At 43.6% G+C, this 8,086-nt stretch overlaps 1 long non-coding RNA gene across 1 annotated transcript; it reads right to left on the reverse strand.

Moving 5' to 3' along the window:
* Window positions 1-2,517: 2,517 nt before the first annotated feature.
* Window positions 2,518-6,665, reverse strand: LOC133254054 (uncharacterized). Its single transcript, XR_009738553.1, has 3 exons — window positions 4,472-6,665; window positions 3,770-3,880; window positions 2,518-2,943 (listed from the first exon to the last, which is right to left on the reverse strand). It is a non-coding gene; the product is annotated as an uncharacterized LOC133254054 (long non-coding RNA).
* Window positions 6,666-8,086: the final 1,421 nt, after the last annotated feature.

Consider the following 8,086-nt stretch of genomic DNA (forward strand, 5'->3'; position numbering starts at 1 on the left):
CCATTAAATATTGAAAATATAACACACTAAGCATTAAATCCTTGATGAAATCTCTGTTCTAAGTTATTACTGAAAAGATTCCTTTCAGATACAAAGTCTTGAGAAAACTATGAAATAGTGTCCACTTCCATTTCACACTCAGGACCTGGACTTCCTTACCACTTTTATTTTACGAATAAAATTTCGACTTGGTCAATCCCTGTGGGTAAGTTCAACTCCTTTTTTCATAGATCTTCTTAAAATGATGATTCTACCCACTAGAACCCACTTTTTTCATTTCTGTTCTTGAACAAGCCTGGAACCCAGAAGTGCAGAATCTGTACTAGCCTTTGCATTTTTTTGTTCAGATGCCACTCTCTGAGGACACAGGGCCTTGAAAACCCAGTTTAAAAACCTCAATTACTCACAGTATCTACATCACTTGCCCTCCAACTGGGTATGTTTTTCTTCCAGAATGTTCTCATCCAAGCATAAATACAAATATTTCTTCACTTAGCTGTAATGGGCATATTTTCTTTAAGTGATGGGAAATATACAAAATAAAGGGGAGGGACTTCTCTGGTGGTCCAGTGGTTAACAATCTGCCTTGCAATGCAGGGGACCAGGGTTCCATCCCTGGTCAGGAAACTAATAACCTACATGCTGCTCCACAGCTAGAAAGCCTGCACACCACGACTACTGAGCCTGCATGACACAAAGATCCTGTGTGCAGCCAAATAAATAAATAAGTAAAACAAAGGTGATCAATATATGCCAGGCTTCCCTGGTGGCTCAGATGATAAAGTATCTGCCTGCAACGCAGGAGACCAGTGTTCAATCCCTGGGTCAGGAAGATCCCCTGGAGTAGGGAACGGCAACCCACTCCAGTGTTCTTGCCTGGTTCCATGGACAGAGGAGCCCAGCAGGCTACAGTCCATGGAGTCGCAAAGAGTCGGACGTGACTAAGCAACTAAGCATGGTATATGCCACGCTAAAGTACACTGCTTTGGTATAGGGATTATTTTGAACTGCAAACAAAATATTTACAAAAAAAAAAACAAAAAACAGGGCATAAATTCCTGTGTGAAGGTGTCTCCCACCCTCTCCCAAACCAGAAAGAGAACAACCTCTATCACAGAGACAGAGACTAGATGAGTCTGCCTGAACAACCTTACGAAATAATCCTCATTTACTGTTCACTTCTGGAGGAGGAAATGGCAACCCGCTCCAGTATTCTTGCCTGGAAAATGTCAAGGACAGAGGAGCCTGGGGGGCTACGGTCCATGAGGTCTCAAAGAGTTGGACACGACTGAGCGACTGAGCACGCACACACTGTTAGCTTCCACTCGTGTATTTACCTCCCCACAACTCGCCATTCCCAGAAGCCCTAACTCTCTTTCCTTCTTCGCTCAGTCCTTTCTCCACAATTTATCACCTTTGTTAAGATGGCATATAAGCCCTTCCCCCCAAGTATAACTGCTGTTCAGAGGGCTTCATTTCTTTTCTCTGGAGCCCTCATACTCATAAAATTCAAATTGTCATGTCTTTGCTCTTGTTAATCTTTTGTCAGTTCAATATAGAGGCCCCAGGTATAAACCTAAGAATATAGAGGAAAAGTGTTTTTTTTTTCCCTATGCTACAGAAATAAGGTGAAAATTTTTATTTCTCATCCATGGATGGAATTCAGAATTTTGCATTTGTCACAATAAAGGAACCATCATAGGAAGAAAGGGTTGAAGGAAGGAAAATAATGGCTTTAGGGTTTTCAGGAGATGAAAGTAGAAGTTGTGAATGACATGTCCAAACTCTGGCCCCAGGGACTTTTCTGGTCCATGATGTCACCTCTTCATTGAATGGCCAGATCACCCCGCCAAAAGGCTTCATTTGATAAGGTACAAATTATTGCTTTAGTGAGTTTAACCCAAAACACTTAAGTCAATACATATCTGATTTTAAATTCCCACAAAACTGTAGCTCATGCTACCAATTTAACATTTTGTCATTAGATTGACTTATCAGTACCTACACTCTCTCTTATGTCTTCAATTACAAAGTGTTTCTTCCTCCTTCAGATCCCAGACACACATTTTGGAGAGTATTACAGAAATTCAATAAGTCATTCTAGGGGACCTAAGGCAATGGTGGTTTAACCATTGCCTTTCAGCCACATAGTGAAGCCTACGCCCTTCCTGAGCGGTGGTCTAGAGTTCACATTTAATGAACTCTCTGAATACTCTGCACCAGAACAAGACCTGGGCCAGGCCACACCTCTGAGTGGTCTGAGGGCCTGACTCCATTACCCACCACTTGGGCCACAACCCTCTGCCAAGAAACAAGCAGCCTGGCTTTAGATTTTACCTTGTCTGCTGGGCCAGGACAACTGATTTCTGTACTTGTGTTTGTGGGATGGACGGGCCTACCCAGAAATCAGTCAAGAGTAGCCTAACTATTACAACTCAGTCTCAGCCTCACTGTAAACCATGCATTATTTCTCCAGAACAAAAGACAGTTGATAATAGTCATATAATGATCCTTATTTTTATTAAATTCAGTCTAAGTACAGTAAAGTTGTATTCAGTTTCCATGCTGTCAAAGGCACTGATGTAGGATCTGCAGGAATAAAGAAAAATCCTGGCATTCATCTAACATAAAATACAATCTCTGCCTTCCAGGAGTTTACACTCCGCAGAGAATGAAACAATGTTGAAACTCATCTTCAGAGCACGGCCTGGAAAACACACAGAGGACACTTACATATGTTTCAAAATACATAAATGATGAAAAAAAGGGGGAGGGAGGAAACAAGACTGGGCCACCTTCGGATCCTACAGAACTTGAAAATTAAATGCTGCCTTCTATATGCTTGACCTCTAAAGCAATCCACATAGGATATACGAAGCTATAGTTGCCAAGATTTAAGTCATTTTTCCAAAATGGATTGACGAAGACAGAAGCAGGATTTTCCTGTAATGGAGGAGAGGTGAATGACAGGGTCAGTATGCTGTCTGGAGTAATCACAGCATTTATTTAGGTTTCTAGGGTTATGTGACTACTTGTGATGGATAACAAAGCATAAAGAACAGTCAAAAGGCAGAAATAGTAATGGCTCACCTTATCACGCCAGGGGACTGTCATATTCTTTTTAATAAACAATACGGTTCAAAGGTTCACAAGAGTGAGAAGTCTGGCATGGGGCAATGTTTTCACTACTCATCTCATTCTGACAGTTACAAGAAATCTAGGGAAGGGATTTTCTTGTCTAATTGTTTCTAACCTTAAAGTTCATGGAGTTAGTCTTACTCAAGATTAGGATGCACTAAGAACATCCTGAGGAAAGGGTGCAGTACATTCCCTGCAACCACTGTCCAGGAGATGTGAACTCTCTGGCTTTATTTAGGCCATCAGAGGAAGGGCAGAGGGCGGAGCGAGTGCGGTCACAGCTCAGGGCAAGTGCTTCATCAGCGCTTTATGTCGCTTCCACCGGGAACAGGGCATGTCCATCCTGATGATGGAACCGCAGTCTGACCGCAGACCGCTAACTCAGCCCAAGTGCCGGCCAGGGGCCATGGGATCCCGAGGAGTTATAAATAACCCCTTAGAACTGCTTCCTGGTGATTTATTACTACTGAGTGCGAGAGTGTATTTCCCCGAAGATACCTGAACTGAATGCAAAAGTGAACTCCAGAAGCATGAATTTTGCTGAACTTGAAACATCAGAGAAATGGTTTAAAAATCCAACCCCACTCCACCCCCACCCAAGAGATAAATAAGATGATCATCAAGTTTTTACCTGTCTTGATGATTCTTACACGCTTTGATTTCACAGGGATGTTGCAGGAAAATCAGATTTCTTCTGTTTAGAGACTCACCCGTCCCTGCTGTTCATTTCCCAGTGGCAGACCTTGTAATCAGATAAGCAGACCCCTTGAGAGGTTGCGGGGAGAGCACTCAGGGCCCACTCAGCCACACAGGCAGCGGGCACCTGGGGCATAGGGTGCTGCCCTTGCTGTCAGACACTGTGCAATATCGTCCAGGGCTCCCCCACCTCACCCCTGCCGCTCATCTGCCCCTGACAGGGGCACCACCCTTGCTTAGAGCCCAGAAAGGGTCCCCCCCTCCTCCACCGTTCCTTATTTCTGAAAAAGAAACATTGAAATGAAGTACTTCTTTTACATAAAAACTCAAACTGTTATTAAGAACCTCCCCCCGCCCCACCATCCCCATATCTTATCCTCAGTGGAGACAGAGGCCAGCTGCTTACTATTTATTGGAGGAAGTACAAAATACTTATCAGAACTTGCAATTATTTCCATTGTCCTCAGAATACCTCTCCCTCTCCCATACTTGTATCTCTGTATGTCCAATTCCACTGAGAGGCTTTGTTTGCTGTTAAGATCTTTGGCAAGTCAGGTAATCCCCCCGTGCCTCAGTTGTCCATGTGGGAGGAGAGGGGAGCTGGACACGGTGAGCTCAAGGTCCCTGGCAACTCTACCTTGTTATGATTCAATGACTCCCCCAGTCCTTTCCTTACTGTTCCAAGGAGTATTTTTCAGTGCTTCGTTGGATACGGTTGAGTCACACTGGAATGGTAATTATATGAGATTGGAGAACAATGATATCTCCTGAAATAAAGATTGGGCCGAGGAATGTGGATGAGGAGGCAATGAGGTGTGGGATGGGAAAGCTTAATCAGAACAGGGAGATGGCATATCCGGGGCCAACAGACAAGATTGGGGCCAATTCCAGACGCTTGATGAATGGCCAGCTGCAGTCAGAAATACGACTCTTCCCAGAAGACTACCTAGCGTTTGTTTGGCAGAAGCCGCAGAGTATTGACGCCAGCGGTTTGCACAAGGCCCCTGAGTGAGTCAGTACTGATGGTGGCACTGACAAGCGTGGCAACAGAAACCGACAGTGTAGATGCTTGGGACCGTTAGACGAGTGAACACCGGGACACGTTCCAGAGGCTTGCTTTAGACACACATGAACATAATGTCTTCCTCAAAGTACACCCTGAAACGGGTCATCCGCAAAGCCTGCTATGAGGGGCTCATCGTGAGACATTCTGGGGTGGATCCACCCACTGTTAATGGGGGTCACAGGAAGCTGCAGACACCTCCAAGAAAAAGATTAAGCAAATTTCCAGGAGCTAAGCAAATCCAAAAGAAAGGACCACAAGCTTTGGAGATTCTTTTAAAAGTCTGGGCTCTGGCTTAGGGCAACATTCACCACAGAGGGCCAGAAGGGCCTCTCGTCCTCCTCGTGTTTGTAGGAGGGAAAGGATGGGTGAGATGGGAAGAGGATTCTCCTAGGTCGGCCTCTCTAGAACCTCGTGCTGGGCAGACAGGCAACACTCGGGGCACTGGAGGACACCTTCCAAGCTTAATTTAGTTAAGTTTCCAAAATAGTTTGACTTTAAAAATTGAAAACCAGTAACAGATATTGAGATATTCAAAACGTTGTTATTCAGTAGCTAAGTCATGTCCAACTCTGCAACCCCATGGACTGTAGCAGGCCAGTCTTTCTTCCCCGTCTTCACTATCTCCTGGAGTTTACTCAAAAGGCAATGGCACCCCACTCCAGTATTCTTGCCTGGAAAATCCCATGGACTGAGGAGCCTGGTGGGCTGCAGTCCATGGGGTCGCTAAGAGTTGTACACGACTGAGCGACTTCACTTTCACTTTTCACTTTACACTTTCATGCACTGGAGGAGGAAATGGCAACCCACTCCAGTGTTCTTGCCTGGAGAATCCCAGGGACGGGGGAGCCTGGTGGGCTGCCGTCTACAGGGTCGCACAGAGTCAGACACGACTGAAGCGACTTAGCAGCAGCAGCAGCAGCATGTCCACTGAGTCAGTGATGCTGTCTAACCATCTCATCCTCTGCCACTCTCTTCTCCTTTTGCCTTTAGTCTTATATATTCAAATTATATAAATATTAATTTTACTATTAAGTAGTGTGTAAGGCCCATAAAGATAGAAATGTGATTTTTATATTACCGAAAATTTCCATCCAAAAAAAAGATGGAAAAATGGATTCTTTTTACACTTACCCCTTCAATTTTTCCAAATCATGTCACATTTCAGTTTGCCTTGTCTTATCATGCTATCTAAATAGCTTTTTGTTTCTCTTATTCTAATGGATAGAATAGCCTACATGTACTTTTTTACATGTCTAAGATCGTCCAGATTATTAAACATATTTTTAATCAATGTTCTCCAGTCACTATCTCCTGTCTTCCCTGTTCTAATTTGAGCCAACTGCTTTCTAGGCCTGATTAACAGCTGATAACTTGAAATGTCTTTCCATTTTATTCCTCAGACAGTTCTGCTCATTGCTTTCAGTTTTATTTTTCTACATTCCCAAGTCATTTCAGGAGGAGGACATAGGAGAAAATTTCTGAGTCATTGGATAACTTGCTGCTGCTGCTGCTGCTAAGTCACTTCAGTCATGTCCGACTCTGTGTGACCCATAGACATCAGCCCACCAGGCTCCCCCGTCCCTGGGATTCTCCAGGCAAGAACACTGGAGTGGGGTGCCATTTCCTTCTCCAATGCATGAAAGTGAAAAGTGAAAGTGAAGTCGCTCAGTCGTGTCCGACTCTTAGCGACCCCATGGACTGCAGCCTCCCAGGCTCCTCCGTCCGTGGGATTTTCCAGGCAAGAGGACTGGAGTGAGGTGCCATTGTTGGACAACTTGCTTTGCCTTAATTCTGAAGTAACAGTTTGCTGGCTATTAAATGAGGCTCAAACAATTTTCCCTGAGAACTTTGAAGTCTTGCTCCATTGTCTTCTAGCATCAATAATATTAATGTAAAGTATGATGACAGTCTTTTGAGCTTTCTTTTTGTATTTTTTACTTTGTGTGGCCTTTTTTTTTTTTTTTTGGTAGGTATCCTGGTAATTCTCTCCACAAGCTTTATATTAGGAATTTCAGATTTTCAAGAGACTAGTTCTTGGCACTTGGTGAATATTTTTCATCTGAAAATCTTTTTTTTAGTTCAGGGAAATTATATTTTCTAATTTATTTCATTACTCATTTTTGTTCTCTGAGTGTGGATTATTTACATATTAATAAGTTTCTAGCTCTATCTGCCATTTCAGCTTTTGGACATTTTCCTTTTCAGTCATTCTGTACATTCTGAGCCATTTTCTCAACTTCATCTTCCAGATACTAATTTAGTTTTCAGTCAAACCAGTGATTCAATTCTACTGATTTTTAAAATGTATTTGGGGAATGTTTAATTTGTCGTGGCTTCTTTCCTGTTTTCTGCCTGCTCTTTTTTCATAGCAGCCTATTCTTTTGTGTGAATCCACTGTTGTCTCAGACCTCTCTGAAGATGCTAATTCAATTTTTTTTTTTGGTTGTCTTCCTTTTGTGTTCCCCCTGTGGTGCGTCACTTTTCACACATCTTGATATTTCTCTTTTACCAAATATTTGATGGTCCCTGATTGGTCAGTAATACTTTTTTAATAAAAAAGCATTCTGGCTGATTATTATAGGTAATTGGCAAAGTTATTCTTTGCAGTTTGGAAGGACAATTTACCCATGAAACTCATCACTGAATGGGGGACTAACTTTACACGTCTGTGTGTGAGGGGATCAGAAACAGGCTTCTTTTTAGGGTATGTGGACAGTCCAGCTTGTATCCTCATAACTATAAAAGTGAGGAGGACTTCACCGTGGGAAGTAAAATTCTTTGGTGGATTTCACTGCTAGGTGGGGTTGCCTTTCCTTCCGCCTCCTCTGAGTTGCAAGCAAAGGGCCTGAGTTATCTCAGGCTCTGTGCCAACATCTCCCTTGATTTTTTATTTCAGTTCTGAGCAAACTCACCCCGCCCCCTGCCCCCCCGCCCCCGTGCAACACACACACACAAAGGCAGCACTCCCCTCAGGTGGAACTCTGTAGTGGGGTGGGCACAGACACAAATGGTACCCTTAGCAGGTATGAGATGGCTGGAGAAGGATAAGGTCTTAGAACTAAACTCACCCACTTGGGACAGAACTGATGAGGAAAGGTCTAACAGAGGTGCTAAGACATTGTATCTAATGGTTTGAAGGACTGAGAACCAAGGCAGTGGTGAGTTGAGGGAGAACGGCCTTTGGTC

This window comes from Bos javanicus, chromosome 9 (assembly GCF_032452875.1).
Source record: "Bos javanicus breed banteng chromosome 9, ARS-OSU_banteng_1.0, whole genome shotgun sequence".
NCBI lineage: Eukaryota > Metazoa > Chordata > Mammalia > Artiodactyla > Bovidae > Bos > Bos javanicus.